Here is a 15,410-nt window from a genome sequence, read left to right on the forward strand (position 1 = left end):
TCACCTTTTAAAAAAAAAAAAAAAAGACAACTTCTGCAGGCCTTACTTAAGCAAAATCCCCAGGATTGGGGTACAGCTTTATCATCATTTTGATTAGCTCCAGATGGCACATTTTTATTTTTCCTGCCCTACATTTTGGAACACACTGGTGAAATTCAGTAACCTGATGATCAAGGCCACTGTTGTTAGCATTTTAAAGATAATCCCCCAGTGTATTTATGCCTGTTGTATCAAGGTGCATTAGGTAGCTAATAGGGTTTTAAGATATAAATGTGCAGAGAAAATGCTGAGCATTACATAGAGGGAGAAACTTAATAGACTTTCATACATGCATTACAGTTATGAGTCATCCATTAATTTTTAGACAAAAACGCCTACCAATTCTATCTGTATGAATCCACTAGCTAACACTGTCTGAATCTCTTTGCAACTGTCAAATGATCTTTGAAGTATTATAAGCATCTCCTTTAACTTAAATTCACTCAGCCTGGAAGAACGATTAAGCAAGTTTAAGACAACCATCAAAACAATTAGGCACTCTCTCATTTTTTATACTTGTTTCAGTGATTGTTCACTTTAATTCTGCACAGATGACTCCATGGGAGTTTTACATAACTAAGGAAAGCAGGATCAATATAGCTGTCTGTACGGCTGGATCTACATGGGCAATTTCTAGGAAGTCTTTCACCACTGGTGCAATGCCATTGGTACAAATAGCGAGTGCTCTTGGGAAGAGCAGTCACTGGCTTTTTTGCCACTGTTGCCTGAGTACAGTTTGCATTGGTGGGGCTGTAGCAGTGCGAGTGAAATGTGGTCAAATTTCTTGAAGAGTGCCATTGTAAATAGGCCTACATGCATGTGCCTGTACAGCACATGTGTGAGCTAGTATGTGTGTGCATAGTTTCCATGATTAAGAAAGATACCAGTCTGTTTTGTCAGGGCTGGGTCACAGGCAGCCACTGTGCCGTGGTCAGCTACTAAGCTGTGATCAGGAGACAAGTAGCCTGTAGACAAGTAGGGTCAGGAGCAAGCCAGGTCAGAATGCCAGGAGATCAGGGTCAGGCACCATGAAGCCAGATCAGGATGCCAGAGAGTCAGGATCAGATGCCATCTTACAGTCATATAGCATATAGGCAATCATATAGCAAAGTCAAGGACAAGCCAGGGTCAGAAACCAGAGTCTAGGATCAGCAGGCAGGCAGCCTAGCTTCCTGGCTTATATACTAGTATCAGCCAATCAGTGGGCTGTGAGGGGCCGCCACTCAGGCCCTGTGGGGCAGAACATCCTGCTGAGCTGAGCTTCACAGAGTCCTCCCACATGCACCCAGCCTAAGCTTCTAGTGGAAATGTGGTGGCATCAGCAGCCAAACACCCCATAGTCCCAGCTTTTAGCCCTGCATTACTTACATAGCCTATAGTACGCTATAGTAGTTAGGACAGCAGTATATTTGTTTCTACTCCCCCCTCTCCTCTTTTTTTTTTTTTGTTGCTTTGTGAGGAGGGATTTGGAGAACAGGGTAGTGGACTTATAGGTCAATATAGGCAGAGTGTGCCCTGATGCAAGAGTGGCACAGAAGAAAACACATGGCTGCTTGATGGAGAAGCAGTCAAGTAGGTGAATAAGACTGTGATAACTACTGAAGTAGAGGAATCAGGCAGTGACTTGTTGAGATACAAGAGGAGCCTAATAAGCATAGGCAGAGTTGTAAAGATCCTTAAAGCTGAGGACATGTAGTTTCAACTGGATGTGGTGAGAAATGTGGAACCAGTTGAAGGATTCAAAGGGTGGAGCTGTGTGAGGTTGAGAATGATTCTTTGGGCCCAATCCAGCTCTCACTGAAGTCAACAGGAAGAGTGCCATTGAAGTCAAGAGAAGTTGGATCTGGCCCTTAAAGTCCAGCTCATAAGTAGGGGCATAGTGAGCAGATCGAGGGACATGATCGTCCCCCTCTATTCGACATTGGTGAGGCCTCATCTGGAGTACTGTGTCCAGTTTTGGTCCCCACACTACAAGAAGGATATGGATAAACTGGAGAGAGTCCAGCGAAGGGCAACAAAAATGATTAGGGGTCTGGAACACATGACTTATGAGGAGAGGCTGAGGGAACTGGGATTGTTTAGTCTGCAGAAGAGAAGAATGAGGGGGGATTTGATAGCTACTTTCAACTACCTGAGAGGTAGTTCCAGAGAGGATGGTTCTAGACTATTCTCAGTGGTGGAAGAGGACAGGACAAGGAGTAATGGTCTCAAGTTGCAGTGGGGGAGGTTTAGGTTGGATACTAGGAAAAACTTTTTCACTAGGAGGGTGGTGAAACACTGGAATGCGTTGCCTAGGGAGGTGGTGGAATCTCCTTCCTTAGAAGTTTTTAAGGTCAGGCTTGACAAAGCCTTGGCTGGGATGATTTAATTGGGGATGGGTCCTGCTTCTGAGCAGGGGGTTGGACTAGATGACCTCCTGAGGTCCCTTCCAACCCTGATATTCTATGATTCATCTTAGTCTGAAAGCAATGCCAAAATTTCATGCGAACTGCTAAAAGACTCCTTCTGAATCCTTGCAATACCATTACCAATTACAGCATCTCGTCTTTGTCTTTAGCTGCCATTTTACAACTATGCAGGAGGGGCGTCTCCCTATGAAGTCTTTACAAACTTCCCTTAGGAGCGATATATGCTAGAAGAGGCTGCAGTAGCTAATGACGACCCTTTTCAGAATCAGCATTTGCTTTTAATAATTGATTTGTTTGCCATTTTCTGGCAGGGAGTGAGGTGGGGGCAATGACCATGAATTACCTTAACTTTATTTTCATCAGGAGCAGTGTCCTGTACAGGCTGCACTTTTGGACCTTTCATATTGCATCACTTTACCTTTCTCAGAATTTGCAACCTTTAACCTGTCTTTTTTTCAGCTCTTGGGGGCCGGGATAGCTCAGTGGTTTGATCATTAGCCTGCTAAACCCAGAGTTGTGAGTTCAATCCTTGAGAGGGTCATTTAGGGATCTGGGGCAAAAATTGGGGATTGGTCCTGCTTTGAGCAGGGGGTTGGACTAGATGACCTCCTGAGGTCCCTTCCAACCCTGATATTCTATGATTCCAGAACACTTCACCTGGCTTTTGAGAACAGTCTTCCACCCCTGGATCATAAATTTGTTAGAATGGCTCAAAAAATCACTTGAAAGGTTATCAGGCATCTAGGACTTTCCTGCTATAAAGCGGGAGGCAGCATGGTGAAGTGGCTGGATATCAGGAAATTTGGGATCTGTTCCTAGCTTTGCTGCTGATCAGCTGTGTGACAGTGGGCAAATCATTTCACCTATCCATGCTCCAGTTTCCCCATCCGAAATGAGGATAATGATATTTATCCAGACTGGTAAAACACTAAGTATGAAAAGTGCTATATAAGAGATAAGCATTATTATAAAAGGATGTAACATGCTAATGTATGATGCAAGTTTCATTAGTGTCCAGAACTCACTTAAGCCCTCCCTCCCACTCTCAGGATCATGTAATACCCTAGATCGGCGTGTCAAACTCTAATTGACGTCTGTAGGAACTAAATACTTGGATCCAGAGTGGAGTATGGTCTTTATTTTTCTTCCTTTTCTAGCTTACTTAAGATAACACAGAAATGAGACTGGTGATTTAACTATCTTTGGTACAGGCAAATCCGCTAACTCTGCTGAAGACCCTTTGGTGAATCTGAGCTACCAATCAAGGATTTCAGGATACTTCAATTATTTTCTTAATCATCATGCTTTTAAAAAACAAAAAAAACCACCACAACCCTTGGCAACAAGCATGTCTTTTCTTTCTTTCAGACTCACAAATGTTCTGGCTGGGGAAAATGAAACCCCACAGAGAATAATGTCAAATCTGAAATAGCTTTTGTTTGTTTGTATTTCCCCCAGCTGTGTTCTTTTGTTATTTCTCTCTATAAAGCTGAATGCAAGTAGTACGTGGTTATTTAAAAGATTTCCTTTCTTTTCGTCTTTTATTACAACTTTATTGAAGAGGGAAGCACAGATTTCAGCCAAGGAGGCAGGTTAGAGGCAAGTCTTGTAATGATGTTTCCCAGGTGAATAGCTGTTTAAAAGTCACTTTACAAGTTATTGCCATCTTTTGTTAGGGTTTACTCTCCCTCAACTAATAAATACAGGTGGCTAAAGATCAGCAAAGTTTTTCAGGCAGAACTTTTTTGGGTCAAAAAATGCAGATTCAAGTTTGTGAATTCATGTCAAATTTGCTGAACTGTTTCGGTTGGGAGGTGGGGGGGGGAATGAAACAAAAAATCAAAATGTTTCATTTCAGCATTTTCAAAACAACTTTCCATTACTTCAATTTTATTTTATTTAATTTTTAAAAAATTGAAAAGGAAGATACATGTTTTGTTTTGGGCTGAACAAAATGTTTTGTTTGAGCAAAATTTTTTCAGTTTACAAAAAAAACCTGTTAAATTTTCATTGTGGGTTGACATTAAACTATTTTTTTATGGGAATCCTGCTGATAACACCCACCCCCCTCCAATGGAATTACTTTCTCTAGAAAATGATATACCATTTATGGACCCCGAGGTTATATCACCTGGAAATTTTGAAGCATTCTGCAGAACCATATACTCCTTCATCACACTTCCCAACTCACGCTGCCTGTCCAAATATAATACTGCTCTTAAACTTTGCAAAAATATATGCAAAGGTCAAAGCAACCTGAGTTGGTTACTCTGGGTAGCAAGTGAGGAGAGGCTATGGAGTGGGAGTTTTAGCCAGGCTTCCTTCTTGTACTCCCTTCGTACCCACTTATTCCCAATGAAGAGTACCAGGGAAGTCTCCACTCCTCTCCACACTGCAACCAGAGTCACAGTCTGAACAGAGATGAACCAGATCTTTATTCTTCCTTACTCCCTTGTGTGGCCAAATAAGGGCTTGTCTACATGGGGAATTACTCCAGTATAGCTATTCCTGATTAAGAGCAGCTACACATGGAGTTATTATGAAATAAGTGCCATACTCCTTTAAACAGGAATAGTTAACACCCCCCACCCTTGAAATTCACACCCTACCCTAAAAAGAACAGGAGTGCTTGTGGCACCTTAGAGACGAACAAATTTATTTGAGCATAAGCTTTCATGGGCTACAGCTCACTTCATCGGATGCATAGAATGGAACATATATACATACAGAGAACATGAAAAGGTGGAGTAAGAGGCTAATTAATTAAGATGAGCTTTTATCAGCAGGAGAAAAAAACTTTAGTGATAATCAAGGTGGCCCATTTAGACAGTTGAAAAGAAGGTGTGAGGAACCTATGGAACTGCCTAAATGGGCCATCTTGATTATCACTACAAAAGTTTTTTCTCCTGCTGCTCATCTTAATTAATTAGCCTCTTACTCCACCTTTTCATGTTCTCTGTATGTGTGTATATACATCTTCTTACTATATGTTCCATTCTATGCATCCCATGAATTGGGCTGTAGCCCATGAAAGCTTATGCTCAAATAAATTTGTTAGTCGCTAAGGTGCCACAAGTATTCCTGTTCTTTTTGCGGATACAGACTAACATGGCTGCTACTCTGAAACCTGTCATCACACCCAACTAATTTGCATTAGTTTTCATGTGTAGACACTCTGGCCTGTGACACTCTAGCCATAGGAGATTATGAATCAAAATAGAAAATATTTAAACAAAAAATACAGAATGTGTCTCTTGTTACTACTTGGGCCTAAACTACACACCCAGGGCATCTGTTTGTGAAATCTCTGATCTAGTCAATGCAACTGATTCCACTCCAATTCATCATGCTGGTATTGCATCATTGCGACCCTAGATTTAAGGCAGCCGCAGTTCAGAAGAACATCATGATTCCTAGATGACAGGGACAGGTGGGAGTCAGTGTGGTCTAGCAGTTATTGCGGAGGACTAGAAGGTAAAAAATATTTAAATTCTGTACTGCAACTTGCCTCTGACTCACTGCATGACCTTGAGAAGAATAGTTATGTATCTGTTTTGTTTAATGGTCATTTAAAGCAGAAAATACCACAGTGTAACTCTGTTACCCCATATTCGTCTGTTACTTCACAATGAAACTGGAACATTTCCACGTTATATTATAACTTGACACTAACTTTTGTCTGGTCCTCATGTCCTTAGTACTCTAAGGCTGACATGATTCTAAGGCAAATGTTCTCAGTTTGTAATTAAATAGAGCATACATGCTAGCTGCAAAACATCATAATCATTGTCCTACACTACCTTCAGTTGCATTGGAAGTATAGCGATCATTGCCTAAAACAAATTTAATGAGACTGTTTTCAGTTATAACTTAGGTATACAATCTAGGAGCCAAACAGACTTGGTGAATTATTAGTCCAATTGAGGACTCATTCAGTTTCTCTTCTCACATAATTCACTCTTCAGCGCTCCAGAGAGCTGGACCATTTCTCTCCTGGAAGTGGCAGTTCTGGCAACGCAATGTGATACACAATTAGTACCAGAACCTACATGGTGTTATGCATATAAATCACTTGGATTTGTAATGAGCCAGCCACTGCAACAGCCAGTTCTTGCTTTACAAGTGACAACTCCCTTTGGTCATTCAAAGACCATGTTTGTAAGTCAGAGACTTATCCTGAGGGTAAGCCAAACAAAAGATAAATCAACTTCTGTGTAGTCCAGTTCCACACAAAACCTTTCTGTTCTTTGTTTACTTCTGATCTTCCCAGTACCACAGGTTAAGAATTATAAATACCTCAGCTTTTTATAGCTCATGGTTTGTGTTGTCTAGAAAGTGGTTACTTTGTTCATTCAACTGGCTTCTATTCCTGCATGTATCACCAAGCTTAGTGCTTACTCTGTAAGCAGTCTCATTGAAGTCATATGGCACAATTCATGGTAATAGACACTATGCCCAGCAGTAAGTATTTGTGGGATCAACTCCTTGTTATCAGATCCTCACTCGCTGTTATTTTGTAATTTTCATAGGCCAGTGTAATTAGTCTCCAAACTGCCTCCAATTTAACACTAGCTAGACTACTGGACAAACACTATGGCCTGCAGTCTTGGGTTCTTCCAAGCTGTGCTCTGAGCAGAACCTGAGTGGGAGGGAGCAGAGATTATGGCCTTGTCTATGCTAAAGGGAAAAGACGATCTAAACGACGCAATTTGAGTTACATGAATAGCATAACTCAAATGGACATAGCTTAGCTACGTAGGTGGAGTACAGGAGTCGACGGGAGAGTGATCGGTGGTCAATTAACGGGTCTTCCCTGGAGTGCCACTGCTATCGATATTTTGCTTATGTCAGGGTTGAACCAGTTGGATCCATTGGGGAAGCACAAGGGTGATTGCTTACACTTACTGGAGGATTGACGCTGTGGCAATTGATGCCTGTTGGAGAACCAGTGGTGACAAGGCCAATTAAGTCAGAGTGGATGTGGTCCACTCCCAATAATTGATGAGGAGGTGTCAATACCAAGAGAGTGAAAATTGCTTTTGTAGTGAGCCAGCCACCCCCAGTCCCTATTCAAGCCCAAATTAATGGTGTTAAGTTCACTACAAAAGCAGTTTTCCCTCTCTTGGTATTGACAACTCCTCATCAATTATTGGAAGTGGACCACACCCACCCTGACTGAATTGGCCTTGTCAACAGGTTCTCCACTTGTAAGGTAACTCCCGTCTCTTCATGTGCCAGTATATTTATGCCTGTATCTGTAATTTTCACTCCATGCATCTGAAGAAGTGGGTTTTTTACCCACAAAAGCTTATGCCCAAATAAATCTGTTAGTCTTTAAGGTGCCAACGGTCTCCTCATCATTTTTTTGCCTAAGTGTCTTATTTTTGAGATCCTTACTTGAAAATGCTGGGCATAACTTCTTAGTGCCTCAGTTTCCAAAGGCGTACAATGCCGATGAGAATGCTTACTCACCTTTATAAAGGACTTTGAACTCTACAGGGTGGGGGAAGGACTAGTTAATGACTGACTATTACAGTACTGCACTCCAGTGGAAGATCCCCAATGAGCTTTCATAAATATTGTGAGCTGAAAAAAACTTCTCTGGTGTAGATATTATAACCCTTTGTACAGATGGGGTAACAGGGGCTCTGAAAGGGCAGCTGGTTTTGCTGGAGAGTACTTGGGAGGTCTGTGGCAATTCAGGGACTAGAACCCAGAACAGCTACTGCCCAATGTTGTGTAAATTGCAAGACTATTTTCCAGCCAGTTTGACTTAGTCACACTTGGCAATTTAAAAATGCATTAAACATTTAATGTAATACAAACTTCTCTGTCAAGCTAATTATGCCTGTTTCTTTTCATGTCAAGTATATTACATAATTCTCTTTTATTTTATTGAGGTTCTTTATGTCAGTTAGAAACACGTTCCCAGCCAACCACACCTAACTTCCTGGAATTTTGAGTTACATAGTTCCTGTAGTTTGTAGGGGGTTTAAAATGCCTCCTAAAATGTCATCAGCCATACATTAAATAATACATTAAAAGGCAGTATATTCTAAAATATGAAGTTAAAATATTGCTAGAAAAGAAAATATGAAAAAATATTTTCTAGTCAGAGGAGGTGCGGCTACAGTACAGTCAGTAACACTCAGTTTTTCCTGCAGATATGACATGAGCTAATGCTGGTATTCTGGATTAGCAGGTCTGAATGAGCAGTTTACATTTAGGTAACTTCATGCAATGCAATGAAACTTAAAAATGATTTCCAAAACTATTTAGATTTTTTTAAAGAAATCATCAGTGCAAAACTTCCGTGGCGATTGGTTCCCGTGAATATCAGTAATTTTTGAGATATAGTTTAAAGATCTTTAATATACATTAGAGATGCAGGGGCAGTGAGGCAATTTGTTGTGGTAATTTCCAAAGAAAAGTCCAGGGGGGTCATTGGCGACCATTGATCTTGGTATAGGCGTAAGAGGTGTACATCAAGACCTGTGATCGAACGCCTAGACAAGAGTATAGAGGAGTGGAGGCTGCCCTAGACCTACCAGCCCCCCTTTAGACCATTGAGATAGTCCAGATGTTCAGTGCCTCAATGGTTGTAGCTTCTGCAAGAGAGCAACAGATTAGAGCTGCTGCTGATTGTCAAGGCCTCAGCGAAGGTACGTTTCTGTCAGGGTGATGTCCCTTAGCCTTAGTCCAACCAAGGAATACCCACAAGGCCATGGGGGCTAGGTTTTTGAGGCACCCTAAACTCACCTTACTCTGAAAGTTGCAACATTGTGATATTTTATAGGACCTATCCTGCCATGAGTAGCCCCACCATGTTGCCATCAGGCCCTCCAGTCGGATGAAGTTTACAGTCAGACCCAGGTCCGGTGGTGTAGTGGTTTAAAAAAAAAAAAAGTGGGAAAACTAATCTGTTTCCAGGCCTGGCAGTGGCATGGAAGGCATTAAGGGTGTGCAGAGATGCCCTTATTTTGAATTGAATTTAGGCTAGGATGACATTAAGGGTGAAAATCAGAAGTGCCATTAAAATGCAATTTTGGCACTCACTTTCACATACAAAATTGACCACACAGCCAGGATTTGCTTATCACAGGAGAGTAGGAGTGGGTCAATTCCATATTCCCCAAATGAGAAGTGGGCAAATTCCATTTACCTGTGTTTACCCTCAGATACTCTACTGGGTAAGCTGCACAGATGTCAAACCTGTTTTATGAAGGTGTAGCTCATAAACCCTAGTTGTTTGCACTGCAGTAATCATCATCCGGGGAGCACAAAACTTAGCATACAGCAGACTTGTATGACAAACAGTAATTTTTCAGAAAATATGCTTAAAAATGGATTGAGGAGCTTTTAAAAAATAAAGCTTTTTGGTATCCAGGTATTTAATAGAATGTATAGGGGAATTGTGCCACTCTTAATGGGTTACATGGGTGTAAATGAGGGTAGAGGTTGGCCTTGTTTCTGCTGACCAGTATGTTTAAAGACAGGTGGAAATCAGTTTCTATTTTATTTTTCTGCCAATATTTGAGTGCAAGGACTCCGTGTTTCCCCTGTAATAGCTAATGTCTGCGTCACTAATGCAGTGTATGGGATGGGCCTTCCTAGCATGCTCCATCTGGGCCAAATCATAGAAGATTAGGATTGGAAAAGACCTCAGGAGGTCATCTAGTCCAACCCCATGCTCAAAGCAGGATCAACCCCAACTAAAGCATCCCAGCCAGGGCTTTGTCAGTCTGACTCCCTGTACTCTATGAAAAGCCTTTTTGCTGTCTTCAGGACATCTTTCAGAGTAAAGTACTGCCTAAGGATCTGGCCCTTAAGCATTAGTGAAGTAACACAGAAGCCTCAACTCAGGCTTTAGCAGATTAAAATGGGAGTCTATTCACCTTCCAGGCTAGCATAAAACAATGGTTTTCAGAAACGTGTTAGTGAATATATTTTAGCTAACATTTTAAAATCTGGTCTAGACAAGGCAAGTTTTTCACATGCGCTGTCTGTCTGTATCTCCAGATAGCTAATGCTATTTGAAACACCACTTAGCAGCTCATCTACATATAATTTAACACTTTTACTATCATATTATAGTTGGTAAAGTCACCCTTTTGTATCTGGTAAATCCAAAAGAAAAAAAAAAGAGGAGAAGTCATCTCTGAGTTGAAATCCTGGCCTCATTGAAATTATTGAAATCAACAGCAAAAGTCACCTGGATTTCAAGGGGGCCAGAATTTTACCCCTATACTTGGTTGTCCCCCCCACACCTCCGCACCCCCTTTTTTTTAAAGGGAACCAGTTGTTTCAATAGTTTAGTGAGGCTCTTGGCAATGATGGCTAAAGGAAGTTATGAAATATCTTACTCATTCACCCCCATTGGAAAAAGTTATTCTGAAATCAAGTATATTAGATTTGGGGCTATATAAGCTATTTTTTGCTTCAGTGAAATGTTGCACAAGGAACTGTAGTGCTCAAGCAAAGCTGTCAGCTGTACACCCGTTTATCATCTTCACTTCGGATGCAAAACGTTTCACGCATTTCAAATAGGCAGTTTTTGCTTTCTCCTTCCTCTGTTTATTTGAGCTGTTATTTTATAAGGGTCAACTGGGAGAATTCTTGCCTCTCCAAATCCAATCACATTCTCTCATGAGACAGGCTAACTGACACACCTCAGATACTGCTCTCCTATAAGTTACGTCCACACTGCAATCAGAAGTGCAATTGCAGCGCAGTTAGGCATACTTGAATGAGCTTTAATCTAGTTCTTGCAGTGAAAAAAACAGCAGTGAAGGCGCGGCAGCACGGGGTTCAGTGTGGGTTGTACAAGCCCACCTGCACCCCTGGGTACATACACACATTGTGAGCCTGTGCTAGGATCCGCACTGCTGTGTCTTCACTGCTATTTTTGGCTAGATTAAAGCATGTGTGGAGATGACTACCTGACGTGCAGTCACTCCTCCGACTGTAGGATAGACATACCCATTGAAGCTGCAAAGGCAAAAGTTCCTGCAGCAAAATATTTCGTGACTGTGGGGCATGAGGAAGGACAGTTTCTGGTTTGCATAGGGCCGCAGAAAATAAGCTAATGAATGAATTTAAAAGAAACAAAGTTAGTATTGGTGAGTCTGACAACAAAGACTTTGTTAGAACAAATACCTAAATGTTTTACGAACATTCACTTTTAATTATTTTTTATACAAGCCGTTGTCAGTTGAAAAAATAATTTCTGGTGAACAGGATGTTGTTATCCCTGGATCCTAACTTAAGAAAGTCAGTTACACTGGCACACCACCTTCCCTATATCCTCTTCTTTCACTGAAAATCTTTAAAAGACCAAGATCGGTTTTAGAAATAACAAGAACTAGCTTGTAAGAGGTGTTGCTCATTGAGGGACTGAGTGCTATGGTACTCCCTGTGCCTGTATAACTCAATCCAAACCAATTATATACCTACTGTAGTTGTCAGTGACTCAGAATCTGTGGAGAATGTGATTAGTCATTCTGTTTTTGAATGCCAAAGCCTTTTTTTAGAAGGGGAATTTTACCAATGAATCTTTGTATACAAGTCCCACACACAAAATCTTGTTGCTGCAAGTTAGCCAAGAACTATAGGATCAGCAACATTATGGCAATTACGTACAACTCCACCTACTAAACACAATACGTGCCAGTTCTCCTTTCAATTGTGTCCCTATGGGTGCTCCACTTCAGGGTGTGTGCACTCCCATGCACTCTTGATAGGAGATTTTCATCAGCAATGTCTGCAGGTCCACACCTGTCCCCTAAATATCCTTGTGCTCTGGTATGAGGGTATCTTGGGGGGAGGGACAGACCTGCTGCCACTCCAGCTCCTTTTCAACTGCCTGCAGCTCGAGATGGAGTAATGTGGTGTCCCTTAGCTAGCAATGCACCTTGATATCTCTCCTGCTTATTTTTTTCTTGTTCTTGTGGTATTTTCTTTTCTTTCCCCCGTTATTTAGCATAATTTTTGCTAGGGCGTTCCCTTCCCTTCTTTGTTTTTCTGATCTGAGCCTTTGTTTTTATTCTGGCCTTGATCCGTGGCATTGAGTACAAGTTATGTCCAAGACCTCTCAATTCAAACTCTGCCAGACCTGCCACAGGTCTTTTCTCTCCAGTGACAGACATTCAAGGTACCTTCGCTGCCTGGGAGAAACAGACATCCCCTCCAAATGCAAGAACTGCTCAGGATTTAAAAGCAGATTTAAGAAACTGAGGGAGGACAGACTAAAACTCTTGTTGATGGTGCACTCTCTGAGGCCCATAGGATCCGAATGACCCCCATAAACCCCCTCCATACCTCTCTGAACAACCTTGGATTTGATTACTCAGAGAGTCCTGGTGACCATTTCTGCTGTGGTGGGACCTGTGTGAAAAGACCTCATTCCCCAGAATGGGATAAGAGAAGAGGAAAATCTCCCTTTTGGTCTGGATCTCAGGAAACCTCATGTCCTGATATGGGTACCCCGAAGCTCCCATCCCCTCCTGTTTCATGACCATATCAACAGCTGAGAAGACCATGTCATGTATTTAGAAGCTGTTAGGTAAACAATCTAGAGTGGCATTGGTATCAGCTCCAACTCAGTGCCTGTGAAAGGCAAGGACTCTAGAGCCAAGCCAAAATTGTCATCAGTACCATCTTTGTAGCCAGCCAAGAAGGGTGCACTGATTGCATTTTGACACCTGATCTCCAGTACCACCTGACATACTGACTCCTGAGTGCCCCTATCCAGGATCACTGGTACTGTCTAAGCTCCTAATCCTGGGAGAGCCTGAATCATCATTGCTAAGGGGTACCAAAAGACACCATCCACTGGTACAATTCACCTCCCCAAGCCTACTTACCCTCCAATCCTACCATCTTCAAAAAGTGACTTGTCCTCCAGAATCAACATGGTCACCAGCCCCGCACAAACGCTTCAAGGGTACCAAGAGACACTTCCAGCCAGTATCAACACATCCTCTGGTACTGTCTCACCAGCCAACCAAGTATCAGCTTCCGGTACAGATGCAGTTACAGGACCTCTCTGGGCCCTGGTACTGCCTCAACTGTTGGTGCTGACACTATTTGCCCCTCTAATGGACATGGGGAAACATGCCTCATCTGCTTCCAAGGTATCTATACAAGGTTCCTCCACCTTCCCACTCCAGTCTCCTTCCCTTGAGATACACCCTGAGGAAAAACTCCCAGCAGGAAATACCCTCAGCAACCCTGGGGACAACCTTGGGGCTGTGCCCCCTTCCCTTTTATCCTATCACATTGGGCTTGTTGGAACCTGTGGACCCCCTATGTGACCAGTTCTACAGGGTCCCATCTCATAAGAGAGCACACCATCTCATAACTGCCACACTTAGGTCCTGCTCCACAGGAAGGTCTCGCAGAGGGGAGCAAGAGACAGCTGAGGAAGAAGAAATACCACTCAAGACTTTGTAAGAACTCCACTATTGGTTTTTATAAATTCCATTCGAGGAGGTACAGGAACCCCAACATTCCCTTTTGGACATCCTTCATATATCTCCTCAGGCAAAAATCACCTTGCCCATCAACCGTGCTTTGTTGGCCTCAGCCTGTGCAGTGTGACAAACTCCAGCTACCGTACCGCCTATGTGTAAATAGGCTGACAAAAATTGCAATATTCCACCCAGAGGCTTGGAGTATTTTTTTTCTTCTGCCCTACAACCAACTCCCTGGTTGTTGAGGATGTTTGTTTACTAACTAACGTTGGTCCTGCTCAACACTTTGTGACAAAAAGCTGAAATGACTGGACCTCCTGGGCCACAACCTCTTTGCAGTTCAGAATAGCCAGTTACTAAGCACTGATTTTGCAAACTAGTCAAAGTTTTAATCTTTTATTGAGCACCTACCACAGGATCTGAGGGAAGAATTTCAAGTCCTCATAACAGAAGGCCAGACAATTGCCACAGCATCTCTCTGGGTCTCGCTTGATGCAATCAATACAGCTGCATGTCCCATGTCTATGTCTAGGCTTCCTGGGAGCTCATCACCTCAGCCAGATAGATCCTGGAGGTGATTTCTAAAGGCTACTGCATCCAGTTCAGCTCTTTCCTGACCTCCATGTTCCTCTTCAGGTTCCCATATTCTGAATGTCTCAAGCTAGGAGGTACAATTCCTCCTAACACTAGGGAGGATTGAACCTGTTCCAATGGAGTTTGTTGGAAAAAGGTTCTATTCCCTGTTCCTCAGCAGGAACATTCTGGACTCCTCTACCAGAGCATACTTGCCCAAAGCCAGATTTGCCACAATGGCCAGCATCGTTTCAACAATACAACTGACGTGCCTGCAAACCACGGCAAAGGCTCACCTGCAACTTCTGAGCCACATGGCAGTGGGTATGTTTGTCATAAATTAGCTAGACTACACTCTCAGCATCTTCAAGCCTGGCTGAGAACAGTCTACACCCCCAACAAGCACACTCTATCCAAGCAGGTGTCCAGACATGTTAGAGGATCCTCAATTCTCTAAACTGGTGGAAGGATCCACAAAAGGTGTGTGGGGAAGTTCCACTCTTGCAGCTTCCTCCCGTGAAGATCAACACTATAGATGCCTCCCTAACAGACTGGGCAAAAACTTCATAGTTCAAGGCAAATGGACCCTTTGGGAGGCAATCTTCCGTATAAATGTATTAATGCTCAGAGCAGTTTGTTACTCTTGCCAGCACTTCCTACCCCACATCAGGGCCACCTGATCAGAATAATGCTGGATAACAGAGCAGCACTCTATACAAACACCTCTATATAGTATTTGTAGACAATAAAGGCCTTCAACACTGTTAGTCATGAGGGTCTCTGGCAGATCTGCACAAATTGGGGTGCCTATACAAATTTGTCACCATCTTGCACTCATTGCACAACAGCAATGCTGGCCAGAGTGCTGGAAAATGGTGTTTCATCAGAGCCTTTCTTTGTCATGAACAGTGGTAAGCAG

This window comes from Lepidochelys olivacea, assembly GCF_965140295.1.
Source record: "Lepidochelys olivacea isolate rLepOli2 genome assembly, chromosome: 9".
Taxonomy (NCBI): domain Eukaryota; kingdom Metazoa; phylum Chordata; order Testudines; family Cheloniidae; genus Lepidochelys; species Lepidochelys olivacea.